Genomic DNA, 27,202 nt, shown 5'->3' with positions numbered 1-27,202 from the left:
GGGCACTTCATGCTGCTCCATGAATCCCAGCAATAAACCCCCGCTATCAGAGTTCATCTGGGCACGCTTTCTGCTTCAACCTGTCTTAGTCTGCTCAGGCTGCTGCAACAAAATACTATAGACTATGTGACTTAAACATCAAAAATTTATTTCTCACAATTCTGGAGGCTGGGAAATCCAAGACCAGGGTGTGGGACAATTAAGTGCCTAATGAGCGCTCTTGTCCTGGCTTGCAGATGACCACTTTCTTGCTGTGTCCGCACAAGGACTTTCCTTGTTGGGTGCACAAAGAGAGACATTTCTCTCCTTCTTCTTATTAGACCACAATCCTATCAGATTAGGACCCCAACCTATGACCTCATTTAACCTTAATTACCTCCCCAAAGCTCTGTCTCCAACTGTAATCACACTGGGGGCTTAGGGCTTCAACATATGGATGGGCGTGGGACATGATTTATTTAATAGCAAACCTTAAAGGATCTAACTAATATAGGCTAAGCTTACAGTACTCAAGTATGAATATGATGATCACAAAGATTTAATATGCATTTTGGGGGATGGGGAGGAAGCAAATGAAAAACTTATCCCAAACTTTGCCACTACTTCCCCTCCTTCACACCCTGGTGATGTCACACAAAATCCCTAGTCCTCTGAGGTCTCCCTTCCAGGATGTCTGCTGGAGAGCTTATTTCACGGGATTGGCCCAGCCCTGCTGGAAGGCAAAATGCATTCTGGGAGTGTATACACAGGGTCAAATTGATTTTTCTCCTTACCATTTTGTTAGAATCTTTTCACCAAACAGCTGGTTCATTCTGATTCCAATGCAGGGGTCACACTGAAAGACAATCTTGGATAATTTCTGTCACCTTGCCAAGTCACAAAGTGCTTCTAAATTACAAAAATGAGGATATACAAACACATATATGTATATGTACATATACATATATACACATATATGAATATATATTTATACTACATATCTATCTATCTATCTATCTATCTATCTATCTATCTATCTATCTATCTATCTATCTATTCATACTTCCTGTGTGCCTGGTATTGTACTAAGTGATTTATATATATATATATATCAATTCATTTTATCCTTTCAACACTTTCATGAGGCAGGTAGTATTAGTATGCTCATTTAACATTCCAGAAAATCAAGACACAAAGAGGTTGAATAACTTGCCCAGGCTCATACAGCTAGTGTTAATGCAAGGACTTGACCCACACAATCTGGCTTCAGAGTTCATGCCCTTAACTACTATACTTTGCTGCCAAGTTAATAAACCATAGTCCCAGCTATGAGAAACTGCTAGTGTAGTGGATGAGCAAGAGATATAGGTAGGAAGATTGGAATCAGAAAATTATTATAGGAAACACGCTATTTTGAATGAACCATCTCTCAGCCTACTAATTTCTATAGACTTTGATGGCCATGTAGTAACTGCCAGTCCCAGAAGTAAACACAGCTTGCCTTGGAACAAGATTATATCAGTGAAGGGCTCTGTGTGTTAACTTTATCTGTCTCTGGACAGTGGGCAAACCATCTGGTATATGTGGAAAGAGATGTAAAGTCTTTCTCATCAGAGTCCGTGTGTCCTGAGCAAAGAGTTGGTTGTCTGAAGTCTTGTCCCCAGGGCAGAAAGGAAAGAAGATTGTACTCCTTCCCATAGCTCATACTAATCAAGTGCCCCTGTGTGCTCCAACAAGAGGTTCTTCTTAGTTGGATGAATGGATGTGTAGAGAGGCAAGAGGCCAGGACTTATGGGCTCAAGAATGTGTAAGATTTATTGGAGCTGCTGGTTAGAACACTGCTGCTTTCGTGAACTGGACCAAAATGCTCTCACACCAAGCTTTCACCAATAAAATAAATAGCCTCAGGTGTCTATCGACCTAAGAGGACCTGCTTGTAGTTGATATAATTGCCAAACCACTCACTGGGAACTTGACAGATGAGTCCTTTAGATTCCAATCCAGGATGAGAATTTGCACGAAAAAAATAAGACTAATGTTTTTTTTTTTTTTTAAGACTAATGCTTTTTAAAGAGAAATAGAAATACCCATTTTCTAAATCATTCATTCATTCATTCATTCAGCAAATATTTATTGAGTGCCTACTGTGTGATAGGCCCTGTTCTTGGAGATTGAAATACATCAGTGAGGAAAACAGAGATTCATGCCCACGTGGGACTTGTACTCTAGTGTGGGGAGATAGATGATTAGCAATGGACATAATAAATAAGTAAATTATATGGTGTATATGAGGAGGTTTTCAGTGTTATGGGGAAAAAAAAGAAGTAGAGCAGAATAAGAGGGATTGAAAGTGTTTAGGGATGGTTGCAATTTTAAGTAGAATAGTTAGGGTAGACGTTATTGAGAAGGTAACATTTGAGCAAAGACTTGAAGGAGTTGAAAGGATCAGCCAAGTGGACATCTGGGGAAAGGGCACACCAGGCAAAGGAAACAGCAAGGTGGGAGTGTGCCTGGTATGTTTGAGGAATAGTAGGAAGCTAGGGTGGCAAAGCAGTGGGTGAAGGATGGCGGGGGGCGGGGGACCATGAAAGATCGGGAGAGGTAGCAAGGACCTGATCATGTGTGGGCTCGTAGGCCACTGTCAGGGCTTCTACTTTTACACTGTAGGACTTTTACTCTGAATGAGATGGGATTCCATTAGAAGAGTTTTGAGCAAAGGAGTGACAAGTTCTCTCTTATGTTATAACCAGATCACTTTGACTGCTGTGTTGCAAGTTGATTGCAAGAGTGGAAATGAGAAAACCAGAGAGAATGCAATTTCAGTTATCAAGAAGAGAGAGGATGCTGGCACAGACCAGACTGTAACAGTGGAGGTGGTGAGAAGTAGTCAGATTTTGGGTAGAATTTGAGGGTAGGGCCAGTTGGAGTTGCTGTGGATTGGATGTGGTGTGTAAGAAAGAAAGAAAGAAAAAGATGAGTCAGATGACTATAACCATCAAGATGGAGAAGACTGCATGTGGGGCAAGTTGTTGGATATACAAGTCTGGAGGTCAGAGGAAAAGTCTGGTCTGGAGATAAATGGAGATAAATGTGGAGTTGTTGGCATACAGATGATATTTAAAGCCAAAGGCTGGTTGTGACCACGAAGGAAGTGAGTATGTATAGAGGAGAGGTCCAGGTAGTATGACTTCAAGCTTAATACTCCAACATTAAGGGATTGTGAGAAAAAGAGGATTCAAAAAAGGAGACCAAGATGGAATAACCAGAGGTAGGAGGGCCACCTAAATGCTAAATTCTGGAAACCAAGTGAAGAAAGTATGTCATGGAGGAGATGGGTATCAACTATGTCAAATGCTGTTGAAAAGTCAAGTAAGATGAGGACTGAGAATGATCATTGGATTTACCAACATGGAGATCGTTGGTGATTTTGTTAACAAACGTTTTACTGGAGAGATGGGGAAAATCCAGATTGGAATATATATATATATGAATGAATGGGTGCATTTTATTATGTATAAATTATACCTCAATAAAGTTAACTTAAAAGCACAAGAAGAGAGGAAGTATGAAATAGGATAACCAAAACTTAGAAATACCACAAATACCCATCAATATTCGAATGCGTAGATAAATTATAGCATATTCATTCAAGGGAATACTATAGACTAAGCAGGGGTCAGCAAGCTACAGCCTGAGAGTCAAATCCAGCACAGGGCCTATTTTCATCAAGTTGCACTGGGACATAGACACAACCATTTGTTTACATAATATCCGTGGCTGCTTTAGTGGGCTACAGCAGCAGAGTTGAGTAGCTGTGCTAACGTCCTATGGCCACAAGCCTCAAATATTTATCATCTGGTCCTTTATAGAAAAAGTTTGCCCATCTCTAGACTAGAGCAATCAGAATGACTGGATTATTGCTATTCATAACAACATGGACTAATTTCCAAAATACAATGTTCAGGGAAAGAAGCCAGATATAAAGCAGTATGCACTGTATGATTCTATTTGTCTGAAGTTCAAGAACAGGAAAACTAATCAACGGTGCTAGAAATAAGCAGGCTGGTTACCTTGGGGTTAGTGACTGGGAGGGGTCAGGTGGTGAGTTTCAAGTGTGCTGATGATCTTCTAATTCTTGATCTGGGTGCTGGTTACCAGGATTGTTCACTTGGCAAAAATTAACTGAGCACTTAGGATTTTCTGCACACTTCTGAATGTCTAAAATAAAGTTTCCTAAAAATTAAAAATGGTAAGAGAGGAACTGGAAACAGGGGTTATAGCAACTCCTTCATGAAGTTTTGCTGCAAAGGGGAGGAAAGATATGAGGGGTAGTTCACAGAGGAAGGAGGGTTAAAGAAGGGTTTTTTTAAGCTGGGAGAAATAATAGCATGTTTGTATGTTGATGGGAGGAGAAAATTGAAGATTTTAGAAGAGAAAGGGGAAAATGCTAGATTGATGTCCTTGACTAGGTGAAAGGGGATGCAGTCTGGTACGTACAAGTAGAAGGATTGCCTTTGGACAAGAGCAGAGGGAGTTCATCTATGCTAACAGCACATTTTGGATAATTGAAGGCACCTACAATCTGGTGCCTATCTTTATACATAGTGAAGAATAAGTCTTGGTTACCAAGGAATTCCTTTATGATTTTCCCAAAGCAGTTCCCAGTTGGCCACTTGGTAAATAATAACATCACTAACAGTCAATACTTCACAGGTGCTTTCACACAGATCTCATTCAACACTTACCTTCTAATGAACACAGCCTGTTTTCTGTCTTTCTGATGAGATGGCACAGCCCAGCCCAGAGTAGCTGAAGTGATAGCCTAGTTGCTGTGACTAAGCCAGGAACATAACCAAGTTCTGGGTATTCATTTGCTAGAGCTGCCATGATAAAGTACCACAAACTGAGTGGCTTAACAACAATCTATTGTCTTACAGTTCTGGAAGCTAGAAGAGTGAGATTAAGATGTTGGCAGGGAGACAGAATCTGTTCCATGCTTCTCTCCTAGCATCTGGTGGCAATCTTTGGCTTTCCCTGACTTGTAGATGCATCACCCTGATCTCTGCCTTCATGTTCACATAGTGTTTTCTCTGTGTGCTTTGTCTGTTTGGGTCTAAATTTCCCCTTTTTATAAAGACACCAGTCATACAGTGTTGGAGGCCCACCCTACTCCAGTATGACCTCCTCTTAACCAATCACATCTGTAAAGACCTTGTTTTTAAATAAGTTCATATAAATATTTTGAGGTACTGGAGGGTTAGGGCTTCAACATATAAATTTAGGGTTGAGGGGGACACAATTCAATCCATGACAGTCTTGAAATGTCACATTTAGTGTCAACCTTAATGGTAGTAGGGTAGGCAATTGCAGATGAGGTAGGACTGAGAATCAGTGGGATTGAAAAGGCCTTCTTTATGCATCTAATGCCTGCCAATCCCATCGTTTGAACCTGTTGTCTTTGACATGATTCTGATGTGACTGTTTTGACCTGTTCTAGAGGGCAGAACCTTGAAAAATAAGAGGTAGTGACTAGAGGGTGAAGGGAGTTGCAGGGGAGGTGTTCCTCTAAGGCAGCGACCATTTGTATTGAATACATGTTTGTCTTTTATAAAATAAAAGCAGCTTCCCCAGGCTTTACCCCTAAGATTCTGATTCTGCAGGCCTGGAGCCCAGGAATCTGCATTTTTAGCCTGCTTTAAGGTGATTTGGATGCCACAGTCTGACAAAGATTTTCTTAAAGAGCCAGTGGTTCATGGTGTGGGGAAATTGCAGCAACAAGACACTGGGCCTTGCCATCTAGAGAGAGTGGACAGAACCGTAGAGCGCCTGAGGTCAGAGCTCCAAATGCCAGACGACATCCTTCAAGTTCACCTCCTTATTTTCCAGATGAGAAAATAGAGCCCAGAGATGGTGAAGCCAGGAAATTTTGAGCATTTAAGAAAAGAGAGAGACACAAAAACAGGACTTAAATATAATAAGAGGATTACAATGGATAAAATGAAAAGAGAGAAGAGAAATGTGAGGCGCTGTCCCTTAAGCCGGTGTCTAGACTAGATAATGTCTCCTTTCTCTTTGTCAGGTCACAGAAGTTGTCATGCTTCAGAGTGGGCCACCTCCATGCTTTTGAGGCAGGCCTGGGTTCCTAAAGCTGGTATTTGCCCACAGGATAAAGAATAGGTCTATTTTGAGTATTTATTTGTTGGGATTCACTGCTTCTCATGGCACGGCATTATCCTTAGCATGCAAAGATAAAATAAGAACCCAAGAAAAACACTTTGAGTGTGGGATTAATTTAATCAATAATTTTCAATTAACTATGATTAGACTTTGGTAGATAGACTTGCTGCCCAAATTCTGAGTATAATAATGTGTATCTGCAGAGTTTCTTTACTGGTCTTTCACCTTCTTGTCCTTATCTTAATGCTCACAGTAACCCTGTGGTAGGTATCACCCTCACTGGACAGATATTTTAAAGATGAAAACCTGATCGTATGCTTTCCCTGCTTATAATCCTTCAGTGCTTCCTCACTGTCCACCCACTGGCTCATTAATCCTTCCTTGGGGAAATGTGTTACAAGCTAATAACCTAAAAGGAAGAAAAGGGCAACTTGTACAAGGATGTATGTAGTAGCTTTATCCACAATATGAAAAAACTGGAAACAAACCAAAACCCAACAATAAAGGGCAGGGCTAAGCAAGACCTGCTCTATCGATACACTGGAATACTCTGTACCTACTTTAGACGATAAGAATCTGGTCTGTGTTGAGGCATGAGCATGTGTCTAAAGGTGGGAAATGTGAAATAAACTTAACAAACAGGATAATGAACACCCTGCTTTCACCTCTGTAAAAATACACATGTACATACTGACAAAGACTAGATAGTAATAAAAAGTAATAAAATGTTTGGTATTGTATGTGAATCAGATTTTCTGTTTAAGTGTGACATAAAAATTTAAACAGGGAAAATAATGCCCTTGGAATTTTCTTCTGGGGGCACTCACATGGGATTTTATATAATGAAGAGAAAACTAGAAGCGGAACTTAAAAACTTAAGGCCCCAGTACAACAGGTTGGGCTAAGGACACGGTGACAGATTTTTTTTATGTTGGGATGTCAGTGTTTGCATCAATTCAAATCAGGATGGGGATGGGGCAGGCGGCCCACGGCCTGTGACTGTACTTAGTGTGCTCGTAGATGCACATGCACGCTTGGCCTGTGGTCACATCAGGGACTGCTGAGCAGCAGCTCAAAACCACTGAGAAGTCACAGAGCAGGAAAAGAACTGCCCTATTAACTGAGAGAAACTGCTCAGACTTGATCAAGCAGAACATTAGTGTGTGATGTCAAACTGACCTTATGTACGGTTTCAAAGATCGTCCAGGAACAGTTCACCGAGTTCTCTTCTCTTTATTGGTATTTGTCACCGTCAAAGGCATAAAAGCATGGTGCTGAAGGCCCACTATTAATGCACCCAAATGGCTGAAGTACCCAAACTTTAGTATCTATTAAAATGTGTTCATTAGGTCTCCTCCTAGTTCTCTTTCAGGACTCTTCCCCTGACTCTAAATCTTACAGTATGTGCCGTTTGTATCTTTCATTAAACAATATTATCACTAATTGACTCTTCTTTAGGTTTATCGTTTCACTGTGTACAGATGAGGAGTGGGTTGATGGTCAAAGATGTTGCCCTTCTAGATTCTCTGGGTTTTCTGTCTTTGTAAATCTGGATCCTCAATCTTGGCTTACCCTGGATTGGTCAGGACCTAAGAAAAACTGGCTCATGCATCCCAAATTCATGTGAATCTGATTTGTATCAGAAAATCAGTTTAATCATTTACAATGAGAAATGTAGAGGCCAAGTAGGGTGATATTTATGTTGACCAGTTTGTGAGTTCTCTTCTCACCAAGGAAACCAAAGACTAGAAGTCTGTTGCTGTGTAAATTATTGGTACGAGGAAGGGGGTCTCAGAGAGATTTATTTATAAATTGATCTGCCTAGAATTCCCTGATTCCCTTTAACAGTGTCTATTCCTCTAAAGGTCCAGTTCACAACCTTACCTATTCTGTGAAACTTCTTCTACCCCTGGGCCCTTGGGAAAAATTAATCACTCACGCAGCCAGCTTAGCATAACTTTTATACCTATTATAGCACCAATCACTCGTATTCTAGTAGTTCTTGAGGTACCTGTCTCCCCTGCTGTTTAGATAGTTGGGACAGGGAGAGGGTCCCTGTCCACTTTTGTTTCCTCAATGCCTAGCACATAAGTACTCAGTGCAGAGTTGCTAAATGAATGAAGGAATGAGTGAATGAATGAAGTTCTTTCTCCATCTACCCTAATGACCTTCTATATCAGGTTTTATTAAATGGATGTAGATAGACATTAAGAGCAATCGTATATCTCTGTGTGTGTGTGTGTGTGTGCGTGTGTGTGTGTGTGTGTGTGTGAGAGAGAGAGAGAGAAGAATGAAGAATGAATCCTATTCCCTAATGGGGAGAGACCTATCCAAACATTATACCATGGGGAACCCATAACAGCCAGTCTTATGCAATACTTAATGCTTTACGTTTTCTCACAGACTGATCTACTCATTTGATCCTTCTGTTATTCTCTGGCCTCATCTTAGGCCCTGGCTTATGTATGCTTTAGCCTGCTTCCTTGTTTTATTGAACAATTTGACCCCCTCCACAAGCATATTGATTTGGACTCTCCTGACTCACCTTTTACCCATACTGCTCTCCTGTGCTGATCCTTTAGATCCCTACTTCTCAAAGGACTAACAGCATTAACATCACCTGTGAACCTGTTAGAACTATAGACTAACAAGACTCACAAGTGATCTGTGTACACATTAGAGTTGGAGAAGCTATGCTTTACATCTTTATGATGACCGCTGCTCGTGGCTCACGGTTTTCCTTTCTATCTGGTCTGCTGTTACCCTTAAGATATCAATACCCGTTGTATTAGTTATCTATGACTGCATATAAAATCATCCCAACTTACTGGCTTAAAATAACAGACATTTACTATCTCACAGTTTCTGTGCATCAGGAATCTGAGTAAGACTTATCTGGATCTTGTAGCTCAGGGTCTCTCATAAGGCTGCAATCGAGGTGTCAGCTGGCGCTGTAGTCATCTAAGGCTGGGCTGGGGAGGAGCCGCTCCAAGCTCACTCGTGTGACTTATGGTGGGCCTCGTGTCTTCACGGGCTGTTACTTGCCTGGTTGGTCTCTCCACTGGGCAGCTCACAATATGGCTTCATAGAGCGAACAAGTGAAAAAGTAAGAAAGGGGAGGCAAGATGGAAGCCAGAGTCTTTCTGTCATCTCAGGAGTGACAGTCCATTATTTTTGCCTTATTTTATTTGTTAGACGTAAGTCACTAAATCCAATCTACGCTCAAGTGGAGGGATTACACAAGGGTGCAAGTAGCAGGAGGATCTTTGGGGGCGATCTTAGAGGCTGCCTACTACATCCAAGTGCATTTTCCTCTAATAACTTGGCTGACCAGTTTCTTTTTTTTTTTTTTTAATATTTATTTATTTATTTATTTATTTTGGCTGCGTTGGGTGTTAGTTGCAGCATGTGGGATCTTTCTGTTGCGGCGCACGGGCTCTTTGTTGCAATGCGCAGTCTTCTCTCTAGTTGTGGCACATGGGCTCCAGAGCAAGCGAGCTCAGTAGTTGTGGTATGCAGTTGCCCCGCGGCACGTGGGATCTTAGTTCCCTGACCAGGGATCAAACCAGCGTCCTCTGCACTGCAAGACGGATTCTTAACCACTGGACCACCAGGGAAGTCTCTTGGCTGATTTGTTTCTACTTCAGTCATGAATTGGTATGGCCATACCTGGGACCTCAACACCACTTGGAATTTTGTTCTTCAAACGTTCACCCTCTCTGCTTTCTGTCATGACTATGACTTGTCATTCCCTCTACTTGTCCCACAACTCCACTCACAGTAGACATGACTTCCTAGCCTTTTCATCCCTTCTCGTGCTAGTCTATTAATATCCTTCCTGTCTTACTCAAAGCCCCACACAGGGTGTTTCCTATGAGCGGCTAGTTATGTACAGGCTTATTAAAAACCTAGGAACACCTACACTCACCTATTTGATTGTGGGATTGTCACCTTCCCTTCCTCCACTTTAGGAAAGATCTAGCATTCTCTGGTTTTTCTTCCATTTGCAGGTTGATGAGCATGCCTGAAGGAAATTATAAAATCATGGTGATTGAGTGCACTATAAATAGATGCTATCTAACTTCATCTGGGTAACACCTCTCCTCAGAAGTGCATCCCTACAGAATTTACCCAGCAGCATTTCCAGAACTTTCTCATTCTCCTCAAGTTCCCAAATCTACCTTCACTATTCTTAGTCTACCTTTAGCTTTCCTCCAGTGGAAGGCCATTCCCCACTTTGGCTATCTCCACTTGAGAATGTTTTCATCTCTTCACTCATTATTTTTTTCTCCCTCTTGTCTCCGAGGAATAGGTGTTGATCTTCCTTTCTGGGTCTAAACTCTTCACGTGTCCTTATATTCCATCCTACCCCACTTCTTCTTTGGCTTTGCTCCATCTGTTCCTCTCTCTCTCTCTGTATTGCCTCCTTCCCTTTAGCTTGCAAACATGTCCACAGTAAAAGCAACCTGGATTCAATTATTTCCTCAAGCTACTACTTCATCACTTTCTTCTTACCACTAAGTTTATTTTAATTTTCAAACATATAGAAAAGTAGAATACCATAATAGATACCTATATTCTTGCACCCAGATTTAACAATTGACCATATTTGCTTCATCTTTCTTCTCCTGAAATATTAAATCAAATGATAGACATCTTGACATTTTACCCCTAAAAACTTTAGAATGCATCTCTTAAAAATATCATCATCACAATTAGCAAAACTAATAATAAAGCCTTCATTTTATATAACACATCATATTTAAATTTTCCCAGTGATCTCAAAAAAATGTGTTTTACAGTTGTCTTTTTCAAGTAAAATTCAATTAAAGACCATGCATTGCTTAGGATGGCTTAATTCTCTTTTGATTTCAACAGTGCTTCCCACCCTCTTTTTATTTTTTAATTTTATTATTTATTTATTTATTTATTTAATTTTTGGCTGTGTTGGGTCTTCGTTTCTGTGTGAGGGCTTTCTCTAGTTGTGGCAAGCAGGGGCCACTCTCCATCGCCGGGCGCGGGCCTCTCACTATCGCGGCCTCTCTTGTTGCGGAGCACAGGCTCCAGATGCGCAGGCTCAGTAGCTGTGGCTCACGGGCCCAGTTGCTCCGCGGCATGTGGGATCCTCCCAGACCAGGGCTCGAACCCGTGTCCCCTGCATTGGCAGGCAGATTCTCAACCACTGTGCCACCAGGGAAGACCCCCCACCCTCTTATGTCATTGAGTTGTTGAAGAGACTGGGCCCATTGTCCCTATTTAATGTCCCACTTTCTGGATTTGTCTGACTGTTTATTTTTTGGTGTCATTAGAGGTTCATGTACCCCGTATTTTCTGTAAAATGGAGATGAGATATAAAGGCTGATTTCAAGTTAAATATTTTTGTTGGGAATATTTGTAGTTGGTGCTGTGTGCTTTCTATTGCATCACATTTTATGCACATCACTTCTAACTGTCTCACTTTTAGTGATGCTAACGTTAATTACTGAGTTAAGGAGGCAACAGCCAGATCTTCCCACTGTTAAGTTATGATACACTTTTTTTCCATTGCAATCAGTAAATAACCAATGCCTGGAGTGATAGTTTGGCCCCATGTAATGCCAAGAAGTTTTTAAGACTCTCATATTGCTGCCTTTTACCCTATTCCCTAATTCTTCTTCCCCCCTCCACCGAACGAAACTCTTCTGTAGGAGGTCACTAGTGACTTCCTTACCACGAAAACCAAGAGCCTTTGGCTTTTCATGAATGTGGTGCCGAAAGCAAAGAAGGAAGTTCCTGCTCTTTACCCTCCTAAAGCCAAAGGCTTTGAAGGCAAGGAAGGCAGTGATGAAAGGCATCCACAGCCACAATAAAAGAGAAGAAAGGAATGCCATCCAACTTCCAACAGCCTAAGACACTGCAGCTCAGAAAGCAGCCCAAATATCCTCAAATGAGCACACCCAGGAGAAACAAGCTTGACCATTACGCCATCATCAAGGTCACCCTGACCACTGAGTCAGCCATAAAGAAGATAGAAGATAACACACACTTGTGTTCATTGTGGATGTCAAGGTCAACAAGCACCAGATCAAACAGGCTGTGAAGAAGCTCTATGACACTGATGTGGCCAAGGTCAACACTCTCATCAGGCCTAAAGGAAAGAAGAAGGCATATGTTCCACTGGCTCCTGACTGTGGTGCCTTGAATAGTGCCAACAAAATTCGGATCATCTAAACTGAGTCCAGATGGCTAATTCTAAATATATCTTTTCACCCATATTTAAAAGATAAAGAATAAAAAACAAAACCAAGAGACTCTGTTCATCTTCCTTGAGCTTTCTGAAATATTTTATATTATTACACCTTTTTTAAGAATGTCTTTTCCCCTTTCTTCCATAAAGTTTCCTATTTCAAGTACCTCTCCCTCTAACTGCTTATTTACATCTTTATTGAATGCTTTCATTGGACTGTAAAGAGGGTCATAGTTCTGCTCTTTGTCTTCAACTTGGTCTCTCCACTGTCCACGTTAGTAATCTTACCCACGTTCACAGCTCAAGCAGATTGCTAAAAAAATGTGTACCTCTAGCTTGACATCCTATAGGTTTTTGACATTTCCACCTGCAGTCCCATCAGGTATAACTTAAACTCAACCAGCATAAAAGAGAAGTCATCTTTCTCTGTACTTCCATCCTCCCAATATAGGAGTTTTGATTATTTCAATGTTCATGTTTACATTGTTATGTTCATGTAAATATTGTTCACTGCTGAGACACAGTGTATTTTAATCACACTTACTTTTATATAATAATAACTATAATAAAAATTACCTTGTTTTTTTAAAATTATTTATTTATTTTTGGCTGCGTTGGGTCTTCGTTGCTGCACGTGGGCTTTCTCTAGTTGCTGTGAGTGGGGACTACTCTTCGTTGAGGTGCTCAGGCTTCTCACTGCAGTGGCTTCTCTTGTTGCGGAGCAGGGGCTCTAGGCGCATGGGCTTCAGTAGTTGTGGCACGTGGGCTCAGTTGTTGCAGTTCGTGGGCTCTAGATCACTGGCTCAGTAGTTGTGGCGCACAGGCTTAGTTGCTCTGCAGCATGTGGGATCTTCCTGGACCAGGGCTCGAACCAGTATCCCCTTCATTGGCAGGAGGATTCTTAACCAATGGACCACCAGGGAATTCCCATGAAGTAGTTAACATAATCTCTTTTTCTTGATAAACATATTTGCTTTCAGACACCCTTTTCCAAGCTAATCTGCATTATTAGTGCCAGTTTATTTCTCCATAACATTTTTGACCAAATTATTCCCATGTCAAAACCTGTTAATTGAAGTTAAAACTCCTTAGCATCCCTTTCAAATTCTTCGATATACAGTTTCAACCTTCCTTTTTACCCTTCTCTCCCTATTCTTCCCTACATTTGTGCTGTCTTTCAATCCACCCCTGTTGGATGCCCTTTTCTGAACCTCCCTTATGTTCTCTACCATCATGAGTTATTATTATTCATGAGCTTTTCCCCATGTGTGCCCACAGGAACCTTAGCCATTTTCTAAAATATATCTGAAATTCGACTCTCTCCTAGAAATTTCCCTGTCTACCTCAGTCAGAAGCAATCTCTTTCTGGCCTAAGTTCCCAGGATACTTAGTATGATAACATTTTTTTAATGAGCAAATGAATGTGGCACTTCAGCATCAGTATTACCTTTAAAACTAGATTCTAGGGGGAATTCCCCGGCGGCCCAGTGGTTAGAACTCTGCGCTCTCACTTCAGAGGGCCTGGGATGTATACCTGTTCGGGGCACTAGGATCCCACAAGCTGCTCTGGTGCCCCCCCCCCCACACACACAAAAAAACCTATATTCTAAACTCCCAGAGGACAGAGTTCACATCTTATACTTCCTTCTAGTCTCTATAGCACCCAATGTACTATCTGATAAATGAAGGAGTGACCGTTGGAGTGGGTGAATAGAGGGGGTAAAGAGTGGACAGGGAAATATATTGTAGAATGACAAAGTGGATAAATCAAAAATAACTCCAGGAACTTATTCTGGATTGTCTGGAAATGGGATGACTGGACCACACACCCATCTGTCTCACCAGGAAGAGGAGCTGCACTCAAACCCGACTTGCCATGTGTGCCTGTCAGTTTCCTGTTTGCTCTCAGAACCATCTCCCACCCTTTCCCTGCTCCGTGCTGTATCACAGGGAACTACGTTGTCCAGGATGTTACATTTGGCTTTTTGGTTGTTTCAGATAGTTTTCATATTGTTGTTTGGCTATAGTTCACTCACTTTCATTGTTGTACAATATTCCACTGTGTGCACGTACCACATTTATGTATTTATTCAACTATTAATGGACATTTAAATTTCTCGTTTGGGGCTATTATTAATAATGCTAACATAACGTTCTGTTACATGTGTCTTGTAAAAATATATGTTAGCACTTATTTCTTGGGTTTATATCCAGGACTGGAATTGCTGGGTGAAGGGCATGTGTATATCTAGTATTTACTAGATATTTCAAATATCCAAAGTTGTTCCAGCAGTGCATGAGAGTTCCTGATGCTCTACTCCTTGCCAAGGCTTGGTATTGTTAGATTTTAAAACTTTTTGCAAATCTGATGGTTATGAAAAGAGAGCTCATTCTGCTTAATTCATTGATTACTAGTGAGGTTGAGTCCCTTTTCTTAGGTTTATTGATTATGTATTTCTTCTTTGAAGTCATTATTCATATCCTTGGCTAGTTTTTCAGTTGGTTTTATGTTTCCTTTGATGTGTAGTAGTACTTTACATATTCTGGATATTACACTTTATTAGTTATACTGCTTCTCTCAACAAATATTTATTGGGTACTTACTATGCTCAAAGGATACAGCAGTGAACAATACAGACCAAAAAACCACTCTTAGTTCATGAAGCTTACATTCTAGTATAGGGAGAGAAACGATAAACACAATAAATAAGTAAAGTGAAGGTATATTAAATTTTACATGCTCTATGATAAATGCTATAGAGAGAAATAAAGCAGGGAAGGGGGTTAGGGAATTCTGGGGAAGGGTTGCAGTTTGAAATAAAGTCGGCAAGGGAATTCCCTGGCAGTCCAGAGGTTGGGACTCTGTGCTTCCACTGCAGGGGAACTAATATCCCGCAAGCGGCATGGTGCAGCAAATTAATTAATTAATTAAATTAAATTAAATAGTGGTCAAGGAAGGTGACTTTTGAGTATAACCCTGAAGGAGGTCAGGAAACAGGCCATAGAGGAGTTTGGGGGAAGAGCATCTTAGATAGAATAGTAAACACAAAGGCCCTGCAGGTAGAACATAAATGGTGTGTTCAAGGAACGGCAAGGAGGCCAGTGTGGCCAAAGCTGAATGAGGAAAATGAGTCATAAGACATGAGATTTTTTTTTTGTTTTGGGTTTTTGTTTTGTTTTGTTTTGTTTTTTGGTAAGAACACATTTAAAAAAAAAATTTATTGGAGTATAGTTGATTTACAATGTTGTATTAGTTTCAGGTGTACAGCAAAGTGAATCAGTTATACATCTACATATGTCCACTCTTCTTTTTCTTTTTAGATTCTTTTCCCATATAGACCATTACAGAGTATTGAGTAGAATTCCCTGTGCTATACAGCAAGTTCTTATTAGTTATCTATTTTATGTAGAGTACTGTTTATACGTCAATCCTAATCTCCCAATTTATCCCTCCCTGCCCCCCTTATCCCCTGGTAACCATAAGTTTGTTTTCTACATCTGTGACTCTACTTCTGTTTTGTAAATAAATTCATTTGTACCCTTTTTTTAGATTCCACATATAAACAATATCATATGATATTTGTCTTTCTGTGTCTGAGTTACTTCACTCAGTATGACAGTCTCTAGACCCATCCATGTTGCTGCAAATGGCATTATTTTGTTCTTTCTTATGGCTGAGTAATATTCCATTGTATATATGTACCACATCTTCTTTATCCATTCCTCTGTTGATGGACATTTAGGTTGCTTCCATGTCCTGCTATTGTAAATAGTGCTGCAATGAACATAGGAGTGCATGTATCTTTTCAAATTATGGTTTTCTCCAGGAATATGCCCAGGAGTGAGATTGCTGGGTCATATGGTAGTTCTATTTTTAGTTTTTTAAGGAACCTCCATACCGTTCTCCAAGACATGAGATTTGAACAGCAAGGTGGAGAATGTATGTGTGCAGAATGTAAAGGATGTTTGTAGACCATTATAAGGACTTGACTTTTACTCTTGGTGAGGTGGGAAGCCTTTTGAGAGAAGGAAAGATTTGAGCAAAGGAGTGACACAATCTGACTTACTGCTTTAAAAGGCCCATTCTGGGAACAAGGGGAGGAGTAAACTGAGTGGCTTTCAGAATAATCCAGGTGGGGCTTCCCTGGTGGCGCAGTGGTTAAGAATCCGCCTGCCAATGCAGGAGACATGGGTTCGAGCCCTGGTCCGGGAAGATCTCACATGCCGCGAAGCAACTAAGCCCGTGCACCACAACTACTGAGCCTGTGCTCTAGACCCCACATGGCACAACTACTGAAGCCCGCGCGCCTAGAGCCCCTGCTCTGCAACAAGAGAAGCCACCGCAATGAGAAGCCTGCCACTGCAGCGAAGAGTAGCCTCTGCTCACCACAACTAGAGAAAGCCCACGCACAGCAATGAAGACCCAACACAGCCAAAAATTAAAATTAAAATTAAAAAAAAAAAAGAATAATTCAGGTGAAAGATAATGGTGGCTTGCGCTAAGGTGATACTGAGGTGGTAAAAAGTGATTAGAGAAAACTAAAAGATAATCCATGAGTAACTATGACCATGTTGAGGTTGGGTAGCATTTGTTGGGTAGTTATTGGTTAATTTTTGTTTTCTTATGCTAGAAGAACTTTCTCTACTAATGTTTAGGAGCTGGGACTCTGGATGGAGAAAACAAAAATGACCAAGATATTGGTGGTGGTTGGTATGGCTATAACAGTAAATACACAAAAATGGTAATGGCTTGGGCTTAGGTGGTCCCAGTGAAGTTTGCAGAATTTGGATTTATTTTGAGAGTGTAACTAACAAGACTTGTTGATAAATTGGGCATGGAATGTAAGCAAAAGTGAGAAATCAGGAGTTACTTTAGGGTTTTTTTTTTTCTAAAAGGTTAGAGTTTCCATAAGTTGACAGTGAAAAAGCTTCAAGAAGACCAGATTTGGTAGAGAAGATCAGGAGCTCATTTATGGACTATTGAGTTTGAGCTGCCTTTTCGATATTCAGGAGGAGATGCCCAGCTGGCAACTGGATATATGAGCTTGGCATTCAGGAGAATTTAAAGGGAGTTTTATTAGTCACCATTTTTGATGTAATAAACAACTCTGAAATCTCAGTGGATTACAGCAACAAACATTTATTTCTTGCTCTTGTCACATGTGGGTGACAGGTTGATTACAGTTCTGCTCTAGGCTGTGGGCCAGCTATGTGTCTCGTTAGAGTGTATTCTAATTTGGGGCCTAAACTGAATAAACATCCACTGTCCAGCACATGCCATACTCACAGCAAAGGGCAGAATCAAGAGGGGCTAAACTAAGCAATGCAATTCAATTTAAAGCTTCTCTTTGCATGTGGCTATATCACTTGCTTCCATTCCATTCCATTAGCTAAAGAAAGTCACATAGCCCAGCCCTGCATTGGTACAAGGATGTATATTGTGCACAGAAAAGGCATTTCAAGACAAATTCAAACGGTGTGTATGTACAATTCTCATAGAAGGGAGGGAGTAAATAGTTGTAAACCATAGTTCAATCTCCCATGATGTGAGTACATTGAAGAGAAGAAATCCAAAGCCAGGTATTCCAATGTTCAGAGGTCAGAAAGATAAGGAAAAACCCACAAAGGAGACTGAGAAGGAGCAAATAGTAAGGTAGGGGGAAAACCAGATTGGAAGTCAAGTAAAGAAAGTGTCTCAAGAAGGTAAGAGGGATTAACTATGTCACATGTTGCTAATAGGTCAAGCAAGGTGAGGACAGATATTGACCATTAGATTTAGTCATGTGGAAATCTTTGGTCATCTTGACAAGAGAATTAATGACATGGTGGGACCAAAACCTGATAAATGCGGATTTAAGAAAGAGTGGGAGGAGAGAAGTTAGAGATAGTGGGTATAGGCAGACTACTCTTTCAAGGACTTTTGCTAAAAGGGGAAGGAAGGAAACAGATGAGTAATTGGAGGGAAAAGTGAGGTCAACAGTAGTCTTTTTTTTTAAGATGGGAGAAATAAAACCATGGTTTCATGATGATAAAAAAGATCCAGTAAAGAGGGGAAAACTGATGATGCCAGAGAGAAAGTAGAGAATTACTGTACTGAACAGGCTAGAGGGGATGGGCTCTAGTGCTCTGTGGAGGACTGGTCTTCATCAGGAGCATATACAGTCTATTCAGAGTAACAGGTGAGAAGGCAGACCATATTGTCACAAGTGCAGGTAGGTGAGTAGATATGATTATGGAAGCATAGGAAAATTCTCTTTTGATTGTTTCTATTTTTCAGCTAAGTAAGATGCAAGTCATCAACTGAGAGTGAAGATAGGGAGAAGTTGTGAGAGGTTTGAAACTTAGAGAAAAGTATGAGTAGTCTAGAGGAATGGGAGATTGAATGCACTAGGGAACAATATCAATTGGTAGTAGAATTAAGGGCCTATTTGAGGTTAGTGATGATTGTGTGGGTTTTTTTCTCCCACCACAGTCAGCTGCAGAGGTGTGGGTGCAGAGTGAAGTGAAGAATTGGATGTGTCCAGGTAACAAACAGGCAGAAATTTAGATTTAATCAGAATCTGTCAAGTTAAAAAAAAAAGCAAGAGAGACACGTGTATGCAAGGGAAGTTTCATCACAATGGTTGATCATGTAAGTCAGATAATAATGGAAGTAGAACATGGCACAGATTAGGGATAATAAAATGATGGAAGAATCATGGATTATAGGTCTAGGTATATTTGACAAATTTTTGGAGACAGGAATAAGCTTAAAAAATAGAAAGTCTTGGTCAGAGTGTGATACTTAATACTGACACTATGGAGGAGTTGCACTTACGGGTAAATGACAAGATCTAGAGCAGCACTATTTAATAGGACTTCTTCTGATGATGGGGATGTTCTGTATCCACTGTCTAATATGCCACTGGTGGCTACTGGTCACTGGAAATGGGCTGTCTAAGGAAATAAAATTTAAATTTTATTTAAGTTTAATAAATTTAAAATTAAAAGCAACATGAAGCTAGTAGCTACCATATTAGACAGTGCAATTCTAGAGATTATGACCATGTTAGTGAGTAGCTAAAATGGAAGACAATGTTATTGGAGAAGAGGAGGCCAAAAACTTAGAAGCTAGGTTATTGGAAAGACCACATCAGTAAGTGGATATCGAAATCTGCAAGAATTATGGCAAGAATAGTACTGAAGTGACAGTGAACCACCAGCTGAAATCTTCAAGGAAAGATAAGTGTCTCAGGATGGGAGGACAGGTATAACAAAGAGTAAAGTGAGTGCTATAGTCAGATACCATGTTAATCAAAACTGAGGGTTGGGCTTCCCTGGTGGCACAGTGGTTAAGAATCTGGCTGCCAATGCAGGGGACATGGATTTGAGCCCTGGTGCGGGAAGGTCCCACATGCCGTGGAGCAACTAAGCCCGTGCGCCACAACTACTGAGCTACTGAGCCTGCGCTCTAGAGCCCGCAAGCCACAACTACTGAGCCCCTGTGCCACAGCTACTGAAGCCCACGGCGAAGAGTAGCCCCCGCTCACCGCAACCAGAGGAAAGCCCGCGCACAGCAACGAAGACCCAACACAGCCAAAAATAAAATAGATAAATAAAATAAATTAATTAACTAAAAAAAAAAACCCTGAGGGTTTTAGGGAGGAAGGAAGCAGAAAAGTTTAGAACCAGCAATGCAAGGCAGACACCTACCCCTTATCTAGGTTCAATGGCATAATATATGCTTTGAAAATATATTCGTCCATTGCAAAAGAGAAGTTTGTGGATTGTCTTATCACTTATTTATTTATTTTAATTAATCAATTTATTTATATTTTATTTTTGGCCGTGTTGGGTCTTTGTTGCTGCCCGCGAGCTTTCTCTACTTGCAGCAAGCAGGGGTTATCACTTATTTATGATGGCTTTTGTTGAATAAAAGTTTTCCTTCTTAAATTTGAAAAATTATTCATCATTTTTATTATTCTCATTTTTATATCTTAACTAAGAAATCCTTCTGGGAATTCCCTGACGGTCTAGTGGTTAGGACTCTGTGCTCTCACTGCTGAGGGCTTGGGTTCAATCCCTGGTGGGGGAACTAAGATCCCACAAGCCGTGCAGTGTGGCCTAAATAAATAAATAAGTAAATAAATAAAAGAAATCCTTCTCTACTCTAAGGTCATAAACATATTATCCTATGTTTTCTTTTAAAAGTTATAGGTTTGCATTTAACATTAAAAATTTTAATTCCTCTTAAGTTTATTTTTATGTATGGTGTGTGATAGAAAACAAATTTTATTTTTTTCTTATAAGCTATTGATATTTTCTGAAGCACAGCTGTTGAAGTCTACTGTTTCTTACAGTATTACTGCCATCATATTACTTTCTCTAATAGCTTTTGAAATTAGCTCTTTATCCCAGATGATGTTCATTTTATTATAATGTACATAGTTGGAGATTTATACTGATACATCCTGCATAGTACTCAGTGCATATGTGTGGTCAATTCTACAATTACTTGGTTGTTATTTCTTCAAATATTGTTTCTTCGCCGTTCCCTCCATTCTTCTGGAATTTTTATTGAATGAATTGTTTTTCAATCTGTTTTCCATATTTCCTAATTAACTGCTCTTTCAAAAAATATCTTTATCTCTTTGGTTCCCTGTGCTATTTCTAGATGAATGTCTCAGCACTGTCTTCAAATGCAGTAAAGTCAGTCTTCAACTGTGTCTAGTCTAGAGTTTATCCTGTCTATTAAATTTTTAATGGTCATAAAAATTTATAAATTCTAATAGTCTCTTGTTGCCTCTTTTTTATATCCAGATGTTTTAAATTTTATTTATACTTATTTTCATAAATTCTTATATTAATAGAAGTTATTCCTTTATATCTTTTAGTATCCTAAATATATTTGTTTAAAAATAATTTTCAGACTGACCTATACCATTGGAGTGAGTTCATGCAACAATTGTTTACTTTATGTACTTTTTTCCCTAGTGTTAGTTTTGTTTTCACGTGTTTTGGAATTTAGGTTTTCAGACTCATTTTAAGTAAGAGGGATTTTTGTTTGTTTGTTTTGTTGTTGTTTATTTGTTTGCTTATTTTCTTCTTCTACTTCTGTGCTCACACCTCCTTATCTAGCAGTTTTGTGGCTGCCTCCAGTCAGACTCTGTTCCCTCCATCCAAAATCACGTCCTATATTAACACTTCAAAGTTCCTGTAATAACTATGGGACATCAGGGATGTTGCAGATCCAGTCACTGAGACAGTGGTCAACTTTGTTCAGTTCGTGGTTGCTGTGTCTTGTCTTTCTACCTCCTCAGGTTCACAGTTCTATATAATGCCATAACCTCAGGAAGAGGGTTGGCATCAGCTTTGTTTTTTAGCCTCTTCTTATAAGTGGGTGAACTGTAGATTTGGAAGAGATGGGGTGCATCAAAGCATCATCCTGACCAGAAGTCTTCTGATAATTTTATAATTTTATTTTTTTAACATTTAAATCTTTAATTGATCTGGGGTTTATTTTGACATAGTTTTTGAAGTAAGGATTTCCTTTCCTCCAAATAACCATTTATCCCTACATCATTTATCAAATATGTATTGAATTGCCAATTTCTGCCACTGCTGCCTTTTAAATAGCCTTCAAATCTGTCTTACTCTTTATCTTCCCATTGGTACTTCCCTAGTTTAGGTCACTCTCATCCTGCCAACTTTCACCTAGATTGCTTCCATAGCCTCCTGACTCTTTCTTGGTCTGCAATCCCTTATACATACTGCAGTCAAAATGACCTTTGTGTAACACAAAACTGCTCATGTTACTCCCTGCAGAAAGCCTTCCAGTGACCATCCCATTCCCTTAAGATTAAGTACAAACCATTATATCAGCTTATTTCTATAGCTTCATCTCTCACCATTCATCCTCCTCACCCTCATCTCTACTCTCCACCCTAAGGCCCCTGAATGTACCATGCTCTGCTTCATTTCCAGGCACATGCTGTTCTTTGCCTCTGCTCTACCCCACTATATCTTTCATGACTAACCTCGTCTATCCTGCAGGTTTCACTATGGTGTCACATCTTTCCATAAGCCTTTTGTGATCTTCCCTGAGCCCAGATTAGGGGCTTCTTCTATATGATATTTTCCCAATTATACTTTCCTCATTATAGTACTAATCATGCAGAATGCAATTTCTTATTTACCTTCCTATTTATTACTCTTCTAGATTATAAGACAGTTGAGGGAATTTTGTGTTCTTCTGAATCCCTAGCACCTAACATATGGTAAATTTCTACAGATATTTTTCGAATTCATCAACTACATGGTAGATAGCAGGCACTGTGCTAGGCTATGGAAATACAAGAGAAAACAAGAAAGACAAGATTACTCCCCTCATGTAACTTACACTCTAGTGAGCGAGATAGACAGTGAACCAAACAAATAAACCAAAAAATTGCTGCTTGTGTTAGGAAGACAGTAAACAGTTGCTGTAGTAAGGAAGAATAGAGGGCCCTACTTGAATAGGATGGCCAAGGAATTCTGCTTTGAGGAATTGACATTTAAGCTAAGAACTAAAGAATGAGAAGGAGCCAATCATATGAAAGCCAAAAGAAGGACATTATAAGAAGAAAGAAGAGCAGAGAGGCTTACCTGGTGGCGCAGTGGTTGAGAATCTGCCTGCCAATGCAGGGGACACGGGTTCGAGCCCTGGTCTGGGAAGATCCCACATGCCGCGGAGCGACTAGGCCCGTGAGCCACAACTACTGAGCCTGAGCGTCTGGAGCCTGTGCTCCGCAACAAGAGAGGCCACGATAGTGAGAGGCCCGCGCACCGCGATGAAGAGTGGCCCCCACTCGCCGCAACTAGAGAAAGCCCTTGCACAGAAACGAAGACCCAACACAGCCATAAATAAATAAATAAATAAAATTAAAAAAAAAAAAAAAGAAGAGCAGATGCAAAAATCCCGAAACAGAAAAAATCTTGGTGTATTCTAGGAACTTTGGCTGCAGAGGACACTTTGACTGCAGATGTTGTAACTGGTGGGATAAGGTACATGGTATAAATTTGGATGTCTCAGGCAGGTGGCAGTCATGCAGGGTCTTTTTGGCCATAGCCAGGGACTTGGATTTGTTCCAACAGGCTGGAAAATCACAGAAGAGTTTTAAAGAGGAGAAATGGCATGCTCCAATTACACTTTAAGAGTTCACTCTGGCTGTGTTGATAATGGAATGCAAGGAGGTTATCATGGAAGTGGAGGGACCAGTTAGAAAGCTACTGCAGTAATCCAGGAGAGGGAGAATAGTGGCTTACACTAGCATAGTCACAAGTGGAGATGGGGAAAAGTGAATGACTTCAAGATGTATTTTGGGGGTAGAACAATTTAGACTTGCTGATGGATTGACTATGAAGGATAAGGGAAAGGGAGGAGACTAGAACGATTCCCAGTTTTCTGACTCCAAACTCCAGTGGCTGAGTGAATAAAGTCACTATTTATAGAAGTAGGGACAATGGGGAGGAATGGCTTAGGGAGGACACAAGGAAATCAAACATTCTATTTTGACTATGTTATGTTTGAAATGTTTGTGAGGTAACAAAGTAGAGATGTCAAATTAGTAGTTTGAATATATTAATCTGGGGCTTAGATGAAAGGTCTAGCTTTGACATACTAATGTAGGTTTCCTCAGCATGAAGCCTTAGGAAATGGATGAGCTCCCCAAAGAACAAAGTCTAGGTGGCGAAGACGGTGATATTTAGAAACCAAGAGCTAGAATTCCCTGGCTGTCCAGTGGTTAGGACTCGGTGCTCTCACTGCTGGGGCCGGGCTTGGTCTCTGGTCAGGACACTAAATTCCCGCAAGCCTCGTGGCCAAAAAAAAGAAACCAAGCACTAGATCAGTTACTAGGGGTGTCCCTTCTAGGCGGTCTTACTGGACTGAGCCAGTAATATACATATATTCACACATACATTTACATCTGTGTTTGTTTCTATATCTACCTATATTGAAAATGGTGAGTTCACACTGACATTTCAGTCCATTACCACAGAGCTCATTCTAGCTTTCCTCCTTCCATATTTATACCTCTCTTCTCTCACAGTGAAAAGCTTGACTGTCATTGTCCTCAGTATTCTGCTAGTTGGCTTGATCACCCTGTGTGTGGCCAATCTCCTGACACCTTTAGGCTGCCACCTTGACAGAATGCTCTCTTTGTGCAGGCCTGGCCTTTGGGCAGTTCTTCTGGTCAGGAAGGAAGGAAAGTTCATTTCCTTTATTGAGGTTCTGCACATGTTTTATTATATATATTCTTTGGTATTTTATTTGTTTGGTTGCTATTTTTAAAACGCACTTTAAAAAAATTACATTTTCTGTTTATTGCTCATATTTGAAAAGGCTACAATATATAGTTTCATTTTTTATATTTGCCAATCTGAGGTTAGAAAGTTTTTATTTCATAGCTTTTATTGGTTACTAGTAACACTGAACATTTTTCAAATGTTTATTAGCCATATTAATTTACGTTTCTGTGAATTGTATACATCATTTGTTTCTTCTCTGAGAATCTTTGCGGTTTTTTAAAAATCAACTTTCTTGAGTTCTTTATAAATTCAGGAGAATAATTGCCTGTTTGTTTCAAATATTTTCCAGCTTAATTGGTTGGAATCTTTTAAATTTTCTTTTTTTTTTAATTTACAGAATTGAAAATTTTTATATGGCCTAATTTTTTTTTTTTTTTTTTTTGGTCTGTGTTGGGTCTTTGTTGCTGCGCATGGGCTTTCTCTAGTTGCGGTGAGCGGGGGCTACTCTTCGTTGCGTTGCGCGGGCTTCTCACTGCAGTGGCTTCTCTTGTTGTGGAGCATGGGCTCTAGGCGCGCGGACTTCAGTAGTCGTGGCACATGGGCTCAGTAGTTGTGGCTTGCGGGCTCTAGAGCACAGACTCAGTAGTTGTGGCACCCGGGCTTAGTTGCTCCGAGGCATGTGGGATCTTCCCAGACCAGGGCTTGAACCCATGTCCCCTGCATCGGCAGGCGGATTCTTAACCACTGTGCCACCAGGGAAGCCCTGGCCTAATATTTTGATTTTTTCCTAGTTATCTTTAAGATTCGAATTTCCTTCCCCTCCAGAGGTCAGATATTCACCTATACTTTATTTTTGTTAAAGATTTTAAGAAACTTTACATTTTAAGAAATGTTAAATATTTTTGTTAAACATTTTTATTTTTGTTAAATATTTTTAGAAATTTTGTTAAACATTTCTCTACCCATCTGGAACTTACTTTGTTATATTTTTAGCTAGTCTGTAGAAAATTCTAATATTAACAGTATTAATCCTTTACCCATCAGAGTTGTCACCAATATTTTCCCTGACTTTTTATTTGCCATTTAAATCTTATTTTGATTTTTGACATGTAGAATTGTTCTTTTTTTAATTTTTTTTATTTTTTATTTATTTATTTATCTATTTTTGGCTGTGTTGGGTCTTCATTTCTGTGCGAGGGCTTTCTCCAGTTGCGGCAAGCGGGGGCCACTCTTCATCGCGGTGCGCGGGCCTCTCACTATCGCGGCCTCTCTTGTTGCGGAGCACAGGCTCCAGACGCGCAGGCTCAGTAGTTGTGGCGCATGGGCTTAGTTGCTCCACGGCATGTGGGATCTTCCCAGACCAGGGCTCGAACCCGTGTCCCCTGCATTGGCAGGCAGACTCCCAACCACTGCGCCACCAGGGAAGCCCTGTTCATTTTTTTGTAGTTAGATTTACCTATCTTTACTCTGGTGACTTCTCCTCTTTCTTCTAAGCTTAGAAAGAGACCTCCCCTATGCAGAGATTTAATAAATGTACACTTATATTTTCTTTTTTCTCTTCCTTGCCTTCCTTCTCCCTCTCTCTCTCCTCCTCTTTTTCTTCTCCTTCTTTTTTAGGATTTGCCTCAAGTCCAGCTTTAAGTAAAATGAGTCACTAAGCAAGCCCCAATCACTTTGATCTCTTGGGGGTCTTATAGACCACCCCCCAAAAAAAAAAGAAAAAAAAACCTGTGGGATTGGGATGGATTTCTCTGCAAAACAACTCCCTCCCTTCCCCTCTTACATAAAACACAGCTCAGTGTCAAGCTCCCCAATAAGTGTATGTACATCTGACAATCCATAAACTGCTGAAGTGAAAGGTGGCCTTTAAATACTCTGGATATAAATTTAGCCATTTATACAGAGAGAATGAAAAAAAAAATGGCCCGATTCTGCTCAGATGCTGCTTGTTTCTCCTTACACCATGGGGTTCTGTTCTGTGTCATTTCCTTTGAAGTCAGAGGGAGCTCTGTGCAGGACGGCAACTCGAACACCGACCTCTATACATGAAGGTGAGAACTGCCATTACGATAAACTACTCGGCGATGTGGTGGAGGGAACATTGCTCTAACGCTCTTGGTGGCTGCCCTGCAGATCCCACTGTCTGTAAGAGCTTTGTTCAACTGGAGCAAACAAGAACGTTTTGAATCTTGACATACAAGGGCTCATTCAGCAGAGCATCCCCTGTTACGAGAGGAAGTGCTGGGCAGACATTGCAGTTTTTAGCCAGCGCACTGAGGGCATTTCTCTCACATTCTCTCCATCTGTAAAGAGACTGTTTTCAAGACCCCAAAATGGTTTTCTATAGATTGGAGAGATGTATAGGCATTTTTAGTTGTTTGTACTCACATATAATGGGGGGCAGACCACAGTCATATCAAAGTAGCCCGGTCTTTTCAATACGGAAAGCAAGAATTCTTCGCAGATTTTAGCTGAGGGTGTTATTTGGTGAAAAGCACGGCTTGCAGTAGAAACCAATGAGAGAAACTTTGACATGGAGAAGGTATTGGAAAT

At 40.3% G+C, this 27,202-nt stretch overlaps 1 protein-coding gene and 1 pseudogene across 2 annotated transcripts in view; both read left to right on the top strand.

Annotated features, from left to right (window-relative positions):
• Positions 1-27,202, top strand: part of YEATS4 (YEATS domain containing 4) — a 79,518-nt gene that overhangs the window by 48,477 nt on the left and 3,839 nt on the right. The gene's annotated exons all lie outside the window — the stretch shown is intronic.
• LOC309642011 (large ribosomal subunit protein uL23 pseudogene) lies at positions 3,460-21,284 on the top strand (annotated as a pseudogene). Its single transcript has one exon. The product of its transcript is annotated as a large ribosomal subunit protein uL23 pseudogene (transcript).

Source organism: Balaenoptera physalus, assembly GCF_965194825.1.
Source record: "Balaenoptera physalus genome assembly, chromosome: 13".
Classification (NCBI taxonomy): Eukaryota; Metazoa; Chordata; class Mammalia; order Artiodactyla; family Balaenopteridae; genus Balaenoptera; species Balaenoptera physalus.
The sequence above is the reverse complement of the archived record's forward strand: the minus strand, read 5'-3'. Positions and strand labels throughout refer to the sequence as shown.